General features: G+C 40.4%; 1 long non-coding RNA gene across 1 annotated transcript; it reads right to left on the bottom strand.

The window, feature by feature from the left end:
- Positions 1-571: 571 nt before the first annotated feature.
- On the bottom strand, positions 572-8032 carry LOC115896858. Its single transcript, XR_004056763.1, has 4 exons — positions 7835-8032; positions 2721-2889; positions 918-1090; positions 572-632 (listed from the first exon to the last, which is right to left on the bottom strand). It is a non-coding gene; the product is annotated as an uncharacterized LOC115896858 (long non-coding RNA).
- Positions 8033-15125: the final 7093 nt, after the last annotated feature.

Below are 15125 nucleotides of genomic sequence, written 5' to 3'. Positions count from 1 at the left end.
GTTATTACATAATTAATTCATAAAGATAATGACTAGTTTGAACTACTGACAGCTCACACATCATCAGGTGAACAGCTGAAAGCTTATTAAGCTACTTTCTTATGTTTCTGTCTCCCAGCTACTAAAAGAAACGAAACCCTTCCAAGTGTTAAGGCAAAACTTTCCTCCCCTTTTCTTCCATGAATCTGATTCCATGTTAGTGAAATTTCTACTGATGGCTTTGGTTTCCTTTGTAGTAGGATAGAGATCCTGTGGCAAAAGTTATGTCTGACATGGTGGCAAACAGAAATTGGGAAAAGGAAGGTCTGCAAGAGCCAATGTGGGAAATGGGGAGAGGACTGACTACAAAAACCCAGCAGGAATTCCAGAAGAAAACTCAGGCCGGGCACATTGGCTCACGCCTGTAATCTCAGCACTTTGGGAGGCCGAGGTGGGCAGATCACTTGATTCCTGGAGTTCGAGACCAGCCTTGTCAACATGGCGAAACCTCGTCTGTACAAAAAATAAAAAAATTTGCCAGGCATGGTGGCACGCATCTGTAGTCCCAGCTACTCAGGAGACGTAAGCGGGAGAATCACTTGAGCCTGGGAAGTGGATGTTGGTGAGCCGAGATCACGCCACTGCATTCCAGCCTGGGCGACAAAGCGAGACCCCATCTCAGTCAATCAATCAATCAATCAATCTCCTGGAAAAGCAACACTATGGAGAGACAGGATTCCGTCAAGGCCTGGGGCACGCAGGAAAATATTAAGGCAGAAGAGGGTTTCCTTCCCATACCACACTGTATCCCACAGGCACCTGCGGATGTGCATATGCAAGAGGGGTTGATCCTAAGAATTTAGAGTCACAGAGGAGGAGGCACCAAGCAGACTGTGGAGAAGATCATGACCAGAAAGGGACAGAATGTAAAGCTTCACCTGATTATCTGGCCTCAGGGATTCCAGAGGAACTGGTCCCAGTGGTCTCCTGGTGATGTAGATTCTTAGGTTTCTTTTATGGGGGTTTTCTGGGAGAACTTTGACCCAGTTAGCATTCAAGCAGCTTCCACCCTGCACTTTCATTCTTTCCCCTTCACCTGCTTAGGTTTTATCTGTGCAAGCAATAATAATAAAATTATTGAGCCCTGGACATGTACCTGTAAAGCTCCTTAAAGATGATGCCTTCTAACTCCTCATTCAACAGATACAAAAACATTACAATAAAATGACTCATGAAAGATGCCCAGGTAGTTTATAGCAGCTAATAAAAACAGAGTAACTATAAAATATGATAAGTTTATAAAAGTTACATTGAGTATACTTTATAAGAACTGCTTATTGAATTTGTCTAATAACCACATAGCACAATAATATGTATATATTTTTAAATATGTGTAAATATGTGTAATACAAACTTGTAGAAGGTATATCTGAGTACAACCCTGTTCTCTTTGGTTAGCTTTTCTAGTTCATTATGTAAGTGGCATAGCTACCTAAGGACTTATGCTTATAAATGTTTAAAAACTCAAAAAAATACAGAGGACATATGTGGATAGATAATGGAAGAGATAAGATAGGTAGGTGATGGCGGGAAGGACATGGCAGAGGGCGAAACAAAACAGCGTTGGGAACAAGCTCTGTTTAAAAGGTGACTTGTGAACAGCAAAGAGTAGAAAGGGTTCTCTTACAAGTGAAGCCCACAGGAGACAGATGGAAGACAAATGTGTACTGTGTGAGTTTTAAGGCAATAGGAGTAGTGGGACCTATGGCACACCAGAGAGCATATTAACTTTCAAACTTTTAAAAACATCATATCTGCGGGGCACAATGGCTCACACCTGTAATCCTACAACTTTGGGAGGCCAAAGTGTGTGGATAGCTTGAGCCCAGGAGTTCGAGACCAACCTGGGCAACATGGCAAAATCCCGTCCCTACAAAATAAACAAACAAAACAAAACAAAATTAGCCAGGCACAGTGATGCGCACCTGTGGCCCCAGCTATTCAGAGGCTGAGGTGGGAGGACCGCTTGAGCCCGGGAGGTTGAGGCTGCCTTGAGCCATGATAATGCCACTGCATCTCAGCCTGGGCAACAGAAGGAGAACGTGTCTCAAAACAAAAACAAAAACACACCATACCCAACCACAATGCGTCTATCTTAAGTACCAGTACCACACCCCTCTACTCACTACTAAATAGGTGAGTTCCCAATCCCTGGTAGCAGGTTTAAGCATGTTATATTAAAGGTCTTAGGCTAGTGACTCATTGACTCATTAAACAAATATTTACTGTGCATCTACTATGAACTAAGTACTGTGCTAGGTACAAAAGCAAATAATCTAAGCTCTATAAACTTTACTTTCTTCATCAACAAAAGGAGATATTTTAGGCAGCTACTCATCGTTCTGAGATCCATCTTTTGTGACTGTAGTTGGCAGAGCTTTTTATCAGTTTCTCTAAATAGCTCTACCGATCCCTGGTAGATGCTGGCATGCCCCAATGATCCATCCTGATGGCCCTGTCCGCTTACCTTTGCTGCCTGCCAGCACTGCTCTGCTCTTCTGCAGGACTTTCCTTACCCTTTGGGGTCTTGTGCTGTTAGGCTGCCCTGCTTGTTTTGATCTGCTTTGCATCACATGTATGTAAAGTCCCTTTCCTGATTTACCCATGACCAAGATATTATGAGATTCTGGAATTTTCCCCAAACCACACTGATTGCTGGGAGAGTAAAAAAAGTGGATTACAAGTGGAACTCAGAAGGGGAGTATTTGAGAAGACTTCTCTGCAAATCCGTTTAGAGACACCTTTCTCCAGTGCTGACTCAAAGATACAGCTCCTTTCATCCTGTGGCTTGGCCATCTTCAGCACATGACTCCCAAGGATGTCCTCAGGATGGTCTCTAATCCAAGGAGCCTGAAGAGAAAAAAAGGCATGGAGTATTGTGAGTGGTAGGTGGTTATGGACCAGTTATGGAAGAATACACATCACTTTTGCCTGTCTTCTACTAACCAGAACTCACACAGCCATAGACACCGACAAGTAGGACTTAACAAGTATCTAATTTTTAGTCTAGGAATAGGATTGTAGCAAATATTTAACAGCTTCAAACACAGGTACATTACTATCACTATGCCTGGCCCAGGCCTGTCTCCCTTTCCTGCCAAGTCCTAGGGGCCAGCATTTATGTCTAGACTGGGCTGGTTGGGATATTAAGATAATAATGAACCAATGCAACATCTTGAGCATAAAACCAACTGATACAATGATGTACAAGTCAGATGATTCTGATGGTTATGAATCATGTCAATAAAAGAAATGTGATAACTAAGGTAATTTTTGTTTTTGCAAATTTTTGTTTGTTCATGACAGGATGAAATCCTGTCACTTGTAGCAACATGGATGGAACTGCAGGATACTACATTAAGTGAAATAAGCCAGAAACAGAAAGTTAAACACCACATGTTCTTACTTATATGCAGAAGCTAGCTAACTAAATAAGTAAGTTTATCTAATTGAAGTAAAAAGTACAACAGAGATTACTAGAGGCTGGGAATGGTAGGGGAAAGAGATGATAAAGAGAGATTTGTTAAAGAAAATAAGTTACAGCTAGATAAGAGGAATCAGTTCTAGTGTTCTATTTGTACTACAGAATGGCAATAGTTAACAGTAATATATATTTTCAAAGAGCTAGAAAAGAGGACATTGAATGTTTCCAACACAAAGAAATGATAAATGCTTGAAATGATGGATATTCTAATTAATTACCCTGATCTGATCACTATACACTTTATGTGTGAAAAATACCACTATGGGCTGGGCGCCGTAGCTCACGCCTGTAATCCCAGCACTTTGGGAGGCCAAGGTAGGCAGATCAGTTGAGGTCAGGAGTTAGAGACCAGTGTGGCCAACATGGTGAAACCCCATCTCTACTAAAAATACAAAAATCAGTCAGGCATCGTGACATGTGCCTGTAATCCCAGCTACTCAGGAGGCTGAGGCAAGAGAATTGCTTGAACCCAGGAGGTGGAGGTTGCAGTGAGCCAAGATGGTGCCACTGCACTCCAGCCTGGGTAACACAGCAAGGTTCTGTCTCAAAAATAAATAAAGAAATACATAAATAAATTTTTTTAAAAAAAGAACATCACTATGCACCCCATATATACATATAATTATGTCAATTTGAAATATAATTTTGAAAAATGAAAAAATGAAACACAAACAAATATGAATCAATCTTCTCCAAGTTGATATATTTAAAGGGAAAAAAGTCCAAGGGCTTAAGCTATTCAATTTCAAAATTTTATTAAAATGCTATAGTAATCTGGAAAGTATTTCAGAATGAATTGGTATAAGGTTAGACACAAAGATCAGTGAAACAAAATAGAGAACCCAGAAATAGATTCACACATCTACGGACAACTGGTTTTGACAAAGGTGTCAAGGCTATTCAATAAGTAAAAAAATCGTCTTTTCAATAAATGTTTCTTGAACAAGTAGATATCTTGGTGTGGGGGAGAAGAGCAGGAGCCTTACCTCAAACTTTACGCAAAAATTAACTTAAAATAGACCATAGACGTAAATGTAAAAGCTAAAATTATAAAACTTCATTAAAAATTAGGAGGAAATCGTCAATACCCTAAGGTTAGCAAAGATTTCTTTAAAACAAAACAACAGGTTTATAGTTTATGAAACATAAACAACAAAATGATAAATTAAATTTCATCAAAAGTGAAAATGCTTTTCAAAAAACATTATAAAATGAAAAGCAAGAGGCTGAGGCATGAGAATCACTTGAACCCGGGAGGTACAGGTTGCAGTGAGCTGAGATGGCGCCGCTGCACTCCAGCCTGCGTGACAAAGTGAGGATCTTTCTAAAAAATAAAAGAAAAGAAAAGAAAAGGAAAAGAAAAATCACAGGCTGAGAGAAAATATTTATAATACATGGATCTGACAAAGGACTCATACCTAGAAAATATAAGGAACCTTGTAACTTACTATGATAAGCCAAAACAAAGAGTAAAAGTTTTCAACAGACATTTCACAAAAGAAAACAAACAAATGGCCAGTATGCACATGAAAAGATTTTAAACATCATTAGTTACTAGGGAAATGCAAGTCAAAACCACAATGAGATACTTCACACTCAATAGAATAGCTAATGTTGAAAGGACTGACAATCTCCAGGGTGAGCAAGGGTGTGGAGGAAACTACTCTCATGTATTGTGGATGTAAGAGGACAATGTTACAACTACTTTGAAAAAAGTTTGGCTGTTTCTAACATAAAATTAAACACTTACACAGCCCATCAGTATTTCTGGGTCATTTCTCCCAGATAAATGAACACATGTCCACACTATGACTTTTATACAAATGTTCATACTGGTTTTGTTTCACAATGATATAAACTGGAAACAATCCACGTGTTCATCAACAGGTGAATGGGTAAATAAATTGTAATATATCGGCCGGATGCGGTGGTTCAAGCCTGTAATCCCAGAACTTTGGGAGGCCAAGATGGGCGGATCACCTGAGATCAGGATTTCGAGACCAGCCTGGCCAACATGGTGAAACCCCGTTTCTACCAAAAATGCAAAAATTAGCCGAGCATGGTCACGGGTGCCTGTAATCCCAGTTACTCGGAAGGCTGAGCAAGAGAATCGCTTGAACCCAGGAAGTGGAGGTTGCAGTAAGCCCAGACCATGCCATTGCACTTCAGCCTGGGCAACAAGATGGAAACTCTGTCTCCAAAAAAAAAAAAAAAAATTGCAATATATCTGTATCTTGGAATATTATAAAGCACTAAAAGGGAATAAACTACTGACACATACAGCAAAATGGATGAATCTCAAAAATGTGAAGGAAAATAAAAAATACATATGATATAAATTCCATTCACATGATATTTTAGGAATGGGAAAACTAAGCTGTAATTATGGAAAGCACATCAGTGGCTGCCTGGGGCCAAGAGTATGGAAGAGGAGGCACAGGTGATACTACAAATGGAAACTATCTAGGTTGACGGAAGTGTAACTTGATTACAGTAGTAACTGTTTGGGTATATAAAACTCATCAAATTGTATAATTAATACAAGTATATTTTACTGTGTATAAATTATTCCTCAACAAAGTTGATTTTTCATTAAATATATTATTTGCTAAAATGAGGAGAGACAACTATTATCTTAGTTAAGCACAATAAAAATTAATACTGCAATCAACTCATTATATATGGAAATTAAAGGAGAAAAATAGTGGTATGATTAATTAAAATAAAAAGAAAACCTTCTAAATTTTATCTTAGCTCATAGTTTTAAAAGCTGCCATCCCTAACCAAGGCCATCCTTGACCCTTTCTCATGTTCCATCATTCTGTTTGTTTCATAGTTTATGTGTCACCAAAATCTATCAGATAAACTTATTCATATGAAGATTTAAAGATATTACATGTTAAGCCTTAGTGAATACTTCAATATCTAAAGAAGGTATAAACAAAACAAAATCAACACTTAATGATAAAAGATTACATACTCTCCAGGGAAGACCTGAAGACTAGCCCCTTTCTGGATCCTCCCCGCATCCCACTCCCAGCCCTCCCCTCCAATCCCATGTGCACTGGGCATTCATACAAATAAGACCATCAGCTCTGGATATCTGTACTAATTGATGCTCCTGCTAACTAGCTGAATGACTGCAATGTAAGGACAGCAGCCTTCCATGCTGATGGTCTGTTTGAGGATCCAGAGGGGTCTTTGGTTGGTAGGATTGTTTTACTTCCCCAAGAGGAGAGCTTTGATGCAAAAATAGGTGAAGAAATCAGTACCACAAAAAAGCCTAGACACTACCATGCACACAATAGAGTAGAAGTAGCCTTAAAAGTTGGTGGAGAAAGGATGGTCTATTCAATTACTCGGACTGAGAAACTGGCTTTCATATGGAATTAAATAAAATTATAGCTATACCCCATATCATACACAAAAGTTTCTACATCTAACAAAGACACAGATAGAAAACCTTTTAAAATTTTAGAAGAAAATAGGGCAGAATTTTAGTGCAGAATTTCTTAGACTAGATGCAAAAACAAAGATGATTAAGGTGGCCAGACACGGTGGCTTAACGCCTGTAATCCCAGCAGTCTGGGAGGCCGAGATAAGCGGATTAGTGGAGGTCGTGATTTTGAGACCAGCCTGGACGACATAGTGAAACCCCATCTCTACTAAAATACAAAAATTGGTAGGGGTGGTGGCTCACGCTTTTAATCCCAGCTACTTGGGAGTCTGAGGCAGGAGAATCACTTGCACCTGGGAGGCAGAGGTTGCAGTGAGGGGAGATGGCGCCACTGCACTCCAGCCTGAGCAACAGAGCGAGACTCTGTCTCAAAAAAATCTAAAAATAAAAAAAAGATTATTTTTAAAAGGATAGACTATTTTAAATGAAAAAAATCGTTTAAATGATGCCATACACACCACCTATATTTGGAAAAGTACTTCTTAATACTTTTAATAAAAACAGGCGCTGAGAGCATACAACTTATCCTCAGAAGTGTGTTTGCCTCTAGGAAGGACGCAATTGAGTTCTTCCTTCATTTTAACTTGTCATTTTCATTTATTTCAGGAACATCTGAAGTAAATACAGTCACACGTTAACCTTTAAAAATCTAGGAAGTGCGTACGCATAGTTCCATTACTTCACTTTTTGTACCTTTGCATTTTAAAATATCACAGGGAAGCTCGGTACAGCTTCAAGGTTAGGAGGGGTGGCTCTCTCTTAAGCCCTGTCCCCGCCAGCCCCAGACCTCTCGCCCCGCCACCATTGCCCAGTCCCCACCCCCACTTCCCCACTCCCGCGGTCTCTTAATGCACCTCGTTTTTCGTCCCGTGGACTCAGATCTGTAGTCTACCACCAGGATCGGCTCCTTTTCCGGAGCTCTCCCCCTCAGAGGAAATTGAGACCAGCATCAGCGGAGACCCATCTGTGGCTCTCCTGAGGGCGCGGCATTCAGACCTTAGACCCAGCTGTGAGAAGGAACCTCAGGCTCACAACAGGAGTTGTGACGGGCAGGAGTCCGCCCATCAGAGGCGCTAGAAAACAATCCTCGCGGGGAGGCGCGCAGGGCGACTGCAGGCTGTAGGGGGCGCTGGCGCCCGCACAGATCCGGGCAGGGCCGGCGCTGCGGGCGGGGCTCCTGCGGCGTGAGGGGCGATCCCAGGCCAGCAGCTGGGCCCTGGCTGGGAGCCGCGGAGGGAGCATTTGCTTCTCTGCCGGACCCAGAGTCCGACGGCGGGCGGCCTCGTTCCCGCTCCCCGCCCCCCATCCCCCAACTCCCGATCTCTCTGCTGCGTCTGGCCTTGGGCTGAGACCCAACGAATCATCCCCCGCATCGGAACTCTTTATGATATAACTGGATTAAGTTTCATGTATAACTGAATTACGGATGTGAGAATCGCAAATGAGGACGAATGGTTTTTACGCACAAAACATGACACAAATCTGTAAGAAATATAAAGTCGTGACCACGTCCTTTCAGAACTTTAACCTGTTTTCTGAAGTACGTCAGTGACAATGGCGGGGAAAGGGTATCTTAAATTTCACCACAGCCTCAAAGAGGCCAGTTAGTGGATCCGCTGAGGCTTGGAGTCGGCCTTCTGACCGCGAGTCCTGCGGCTATTAAAGAGGAAGCCGCGGTTCAGGGCGTCCTCGCGAGTCGCGCAGCCCGCCCTGCTCCAGCTGGGGACCCCCATGGTTACGGCGCTTTCCAGCCTCAGATCCAGGCGGCAGCCCAAGGTTTGGTCCTGCCGCCAAGGGTGGCTCTTGTAACTGACGGGCCTTGAACGCTCCCAGGACCCACATCTGGAGAGGGAGGTGGGGGTGGGGTGCTGAAGTCATTCTTGGGGCCCCTGGGGGCGGGCATGGACCTGGGTAAGGCCAGAGAAATTGACATCCCGTGACATGCCGGGAAGAGAAGTACGTTCAGTGTCACTCCAGAGCTGAAAGATAACTGCCTTTCGGCTGGTCCCTCCTCACCTACATACTTTTCTAATTTGTCTGGAGCAGGTCGGGCATCTGTATTACCTGATTATTTAAATATCTGGTTATTTAAAAGCTCTCCATTAAATTCACATACACAAAAACAAAAATTAAAAAAATTTTAAAAAATAAAGAAACAAAAGCTCTCTAATGACCAAGTCCTGCACAATAGTGAATACATTTTTTTGTGTGGTCCCTAAAATTGAATTCATGCCTTTTCTGAAGTAATAGACGCCCGGAGAAGGGATTGACTTACCCATCATGCCACAGAGATTAATTGGCCCCAGAATTCTTTAGCAGACTGTGTATATAAACGTCCTTTGCAATCATATAAATTAACGGTAAAAATCTCATTTAGTATGTTACATGCCTCGCGTTTTGTGCCTGAATACCTTACAAGAACCAGGGACTATTGCCTCAAAATTATATTTCAGGAAAGGAAGGCCCAGACAGATGGTGTCACTGATCCACTTTCACCCAGTTGGTAAATGAAACCAGAAATTATAGCTGTACCACAGAAAGGTGAAAACATTTCTTTTATAATTTCACATACAATCTTTAATGGACCCAGTATCCAACACATTAAAGCAAGTGCTCAGGCGTGGCATCAAAATGTAAAAAATAGTCCTGTCCTGAGGGAGTTTAGGTCTTGGAGAAAAGAGAGCAAGGGGACACAAGACAAATGGGAAAGAGAAGGAGCACTGAAGACTGAGGACCCTGCCTGTGGACTAGAGTGAGGATGGGGACACCCGATGCTCGGAATATGACAGTTTGGAGGGGCCTGAAGGACTCTTCCATTCTTTATCAAAAAAACAGAATTACTCTTCTAACTAGAAAGGGTATTTCAATTTATATTTTCCATCACAGCACTTTTCTGGTGATAATGTGTTTTGAAAAATGTATCACACTGATGACCTGGTGTGAAATAAATAAATAATAAAATTTTAAAAATTAAAAAATATAAACATCTTTTATACAGACATTAGGAGTTACAAGGATAACTATGTGAATTATAATTAGTAATTAAATTGAAATACTGATTATTTTCAGTTTTATTTAATTATTTAATAAAACCTATTTAGCATTTAATATTTATCAGTAATTAAATCTAATTGTTAATATTTATTATAAATTATTTTAGAATTAAAAATAAGGGCAGAAGCGAGGCATGGTGGCTCAAGCCTGTAATCCCAGCACTTTGGGCGGCTAAGGTGGGAGGATTGCTTGAGCCCAGCAGTTCAAGACCAGCCTGGGCAACATAGAGAAACCCTGTCTCAATACAAAAAAATGAACCAGTGTGGTGGTGCATGCCTGTAGTCCCAGCCATTCTGGAGGCTGAGGTGGGAGGCTCACTTGAGCTTAGGCAGTCAAGGCTGCAGTGAACCCTGAGCTTGCCACTTCACTTGAGCCTGGACAACAGAGCAAGACCCTGTCTCAATATACATACAGACAAACTTAAATTTTAAAATAAAAGCATACTACTGATGCAGAATTGAGTGGAGATACAAAGCTAGTCCTATAACCGGAACTATAAAGACAAAAAGGAGAGTGGAAGAAGGTATGTCATGAATTTCATGATAAATGGCAATTGCAAATATCCTGTAGCAGAACAAAACAACAAAGCTGTAGATAAAGCATATCCAACACTTTGGAAGGCCAAGGAGGGAGGATTGCTTGAGCGCAGAAGTTGGAGACCAGCCTGGGCAACATAGTGAGACCCTGTATCTAAAAAGGAAGAAAGAAAGAAAAAAAAGGATGATAAAGTAGACAATATTAAAAGCCATTTTCTGCAAATACATAGTGAATTTGATCAGTAATTTTCTTCCAACAGTGCAAATGAATAGATATTAAATGAATAGATATTATTTAATATCTATTAATATCTATTTAATATAGATATTAAAAATGAATAGATATTAGTTGCTTGAAATACAAATCAAATATCCAACAAAAAATATTGACTATCTAATAGTATCTAAACTAGTAAGTTTGGCCAGTTATAAAATGTCTTAGATTTTTATATAAAAAAAAGAAAACCATATTTATAAGAAGAGGTGATAAAAAGTATTTCAGTTATGAAGCTTTTGTAAGAAAACTATGAGAAAAAAACTATTTTTTTTTTCAGAAAATGAAAGATTAAGTTACCAAACAGTTGCTAAAGAATACCAGATGGCAGAGCATGGCGGCTCATGCCCGTAATCCCAGTACTTTGGAAGGCCAAGGCAGGAGGATCATTTTAGGCCAGGAGTTTGAGACCAGCCTGGGCAATGTAGCAAGACCCCTGTCTCTACTGAAAAAAAAAGAAAAAAAAAAAAAGAATACAAGACTTTGCTGACCTTGCTAACAATAGCAAAGATCAATTAATTCAAAATTTGAAAAACTGTAATTTATTTAGCTTTAGAATACTCTTGTGATATGAGACTGCCAAATTAATACTTTGGGTACATTTCTTTTCTCAAAGGACTTGCAAATTTACAAAGAAGTGTTGAAGAAAAGCCACACATTGGCAGATAATGTTTGCAAAAGACAGATCTGATGAAAACAATATTTTTAGAATATACAAAAAATACTTAAAACTCAAGAGTAAGAAAATAACCTGATTTAAAGCAGGCCAATGACCTGAACATCTGTTCACCAAAGAAGATACACAGATGCAAGTATGCATATGAAAAGATGCTTCACATCATGTCATTAGGGAATTGCAAATTAAAACAACAAGTAGCTACCACTACATACCTAGTAGAATGACCAAAATTTAGAACACTGTCAGCACCAAAGGTTGCAAAGACATGGAGCAATAGCAACTTGTTCATTACTGGTGAGAATACAGAATGTGCAATCACTTGGGAAGACAGTTTGGTGGTTTCTTACAAAAGTAACCATACTTTTACCATAAGATCCTCCAATCACACTCCTTAGTATTTATCCAAAGGAGGTGAAAATTTATCTCCACACAAAAACCTGCACACAGATGTTTGTAGCAGCTTTATTCATAATTTATCCAAAACTTGGAAACAAAATGTCTTTCAGTAGGTAAGTGTATAACTGTGTTACATCTGAATAATGGAATATTATTTAGAATTAAAAAGAAATGCATTGACTTTAGGAGGCCGAAGCAGGTGGACTGCTTGAGGCCAGGAGTTTGAGACCAGCCTGGTCATCATGGGGAAACCCCAATTAGCCGGGCATAGTGGCGTGCGCCTGTAATCCCAGTTATTCGGGAGGCTGAGATATGAGAATCGATTGAACCTGGGAGACGGAGGTTGCAGTGAGCCAGTGCCACTGCACTTCAGCCTGGGCAACAGAGCAAGACTCCTCTGTCTCAAAAAAAAAAAAGAAAAAGAAAGAAAAGAAATGATCAAGCCGTGAAAAGACATGAAGAAAACTTAAATGTATGTTACTAAAAAGCCAACCTGAAAATAATACATACTGTATGATTCCAACTGATGCAGGGCAAGCAAGCCAAAAATTAGGGCTTAGCCCAGGAAAGAATTCAAGTGTGAATTGGTGGTGTTAACAACTTTTATTGAAGCAGCAGTGTACAGCAACAGCACAGGTAACTGCTCCTTGCTGAGCAAGGCTAAGCCATAGGTAATGTGCCCAGAATAGCAGCTCACGGGCAGTTCAGCAGTCATATACCTGCTTTTAGTTACGTGCAAATTAAGGGGGATTATGCAGAAATTTCTAGAAAATGATTGGTAACTTCGGAGTAGGTGCAGAGGAAAGAGGTTGATAATGTCCCGTCGTTGCCATGGCAACGAAAAACTGACATGGCGCTGGTGGGCGTGTCTTATGGAGAGGTGCTTTAACCTCCTCCCTGTTTCCGCTAGTCTTCAATCTGGTCCGGAGTAAAGTCCCTGCTTCGGGAGTTCACTCCAGCTCCCTGCCTCACAACTAACTATATGACACTCTAGAAAAGGCAGTAACAATGGACACAGTCAAAAGATTAGCAGTTGATAGAAATTGGGTGGCAGGAAGGGTTGAAAAGGCAGAGCACAGAGGACTTTTAGGGCCATGAATTTCTGTGATACTGTAATGGTGAATACATGACATTATACATTTGTCAAAACCCATAGAATGCACAACACCAACAAACCCTAATGTAAATTATAGACTTTCTTTGATAATGACGTGTCAATGTAAGTTCAGTTGTAATAAATATACTACTGTGGTGCTGGATGTCTATGGTAGGGGGACATTTTTGCTTCAATAGTTACAGTTGAAGTAAATGTGTTTCCCACATTTCATATGTAGAAGCTCTCATTCTCAATGTGATGGTCTTTGGAGGTTGGCTCTTTGGGTGATAATTAGGTTTAGCTGAGATCCTAGCAGATGGAGTCTTCATGATGGGCATGATGGAACTGGTCCCTTATAAGAAGACCAGAGAGCTAGCTCTCTCTTTGCCATGTGAGGACATAGCAGGAAGGTAGCCATCTGCAAACTAGGAAAGGGCCTTCACAAAGAATCAACTCAGACCTCAGAACAGTGAGAGAGAAATTGTTGTTGTTTAAGTCACTCAGGCTGTGGTATTTTGTTTCAGCAGCCCAAGCTAAGACTGCTAATTAGATTGGAAATTTCCTTTTGGGAATGGTGTGTGTGGGGGAGTACCTTTGTTAAGTTTTTACATCAATGAGTTCATAGGCTTTTCTTTTTTGCTCATTGACTGGGACAGTTTAGTATGAGTGTGAAGGAGATTGTTGGTCATCTATTCAATGTCCATTCTCTGTTTTTTAATATGAGAACTCCTGATTTTCAGCCAACTACCCTGGAAAAAAAGCTAATATTTCTGACTTCTTAGGTGTGGCCATGGACTAAATTCTGGCTAATGCAAGGCAAGCCAAAGGTTTTATGATAGGTTTTAGGACACTAGAGTAAAAGAGAGCTGTTGTACACATGCTCTTTACCCTACTTTTGTGTCCTTTTTTTCCATCCTACACCTTGGGTTGTGAGTATGATAGCTGGAACTTTAGTGGCTCTCTTGGATCCCAGGGGTAATTGAGGGGTGGTTGGAAGGAATCTGTGATTTTCTGGAGTTTCCATACACAAACAAGACCTGGATTTTCTGGGCTTCCCAGACTTCCACATCTTGACTTGCTTTAAATGGGAGAGAAATAAACTTGTTTCAGCCACTGTCATTTTGGGCTATTGTATAGAACGTAATCTAATCTTCAAGGGTACATGCATTGCTTTTCCTTAAAAAAAAAAAAATCAGCCATAAAATCATCTTCTTTCTTTTTTCTTTTTTTCCCGCCATTATTTAGTTGGAGCTCTGTAACTTTTTTTTTTTTTTTTTTTGAGAAAAGGTCTTGCTCTGTCACTTAGGCTGGAATTCAGTGGCATGACCATGACTCACTGCACCCTTGCCCTCCTAGGCTCAAGCGATTCTCGTGTCTCAGCCTCCTGAGTAGCTGAGACTAAGGCACATGCTACCATGCCCAGCTAATTTATTTTCTTTTAGAGATGGGGGCCTTGCCCAGGCTAGTCTCAAACTCCTAGCCTCAAGTGATCCTCCCATCTCAGCCTCCCAAAGTGACAGGATTACAGGTGTGAGCCACCATGCCAGGCCGCTCTGTAAGTGTCTGAATTTCATTTTGTATTTATTAGTCTGTTTATATTTTCTTTCCCTTCTTGGGTCAGTTAGGCCATTTGTTTCTTTTTAAAAAGTATTTTAATCAAAAGTTGTCATTTATTTGCATCTAATTCTTCAAATTACTCTCAAAATTACTCCAGTATATATTCTTTTGTTCCTATTTTTTTCTGTATTCTTTATTAGAATAGCTAATGATTTATCTAGCAGGACTTATATTCTTTCCATAGCTTTCCTGCACCCCAATTAATGTCCAATTTGTCCAATTTTATCTTTTTTCTGGCCTTCTTTATGGTTCCCACAGGTTTATTTTTTAAAACATTTACTTAATTAAATGTTTATTTTGTTATCATCCTTTCTTATTCAGCAATCTAAGTGCTTAGTGATACAGAATTTCCTCTGAGCAGCATATGCTAGGCTTTGACAATGTTAGGGAGGCCTCCCCTTTTTGGGGAAGACCACACTTAGATAACACAGGACTGTGGGACGCCAAGAGGTAGAGAAGAGCTTATGAATATCCAGATTACATCTTCACTGAT

Source organism: Rhinopithecus roxellana, chromosome 4, assembly GCF_007565055.1.
Source record: "Rhinopithecus roxellana isolate Shanxi Qingling chromosome 4, ASM756505v1, whole genome shotgun sequence".
Taxonomy (NCBI): Eukaryota; Metazoa; Chordata; class Mammalia; order Primates; family Cercopithecidae; genus Rhinopithecus; species Rhinopithecus roxellana.
This window is presented reverse-complemented; position numbering and strand designations above follow the sequence as displayed.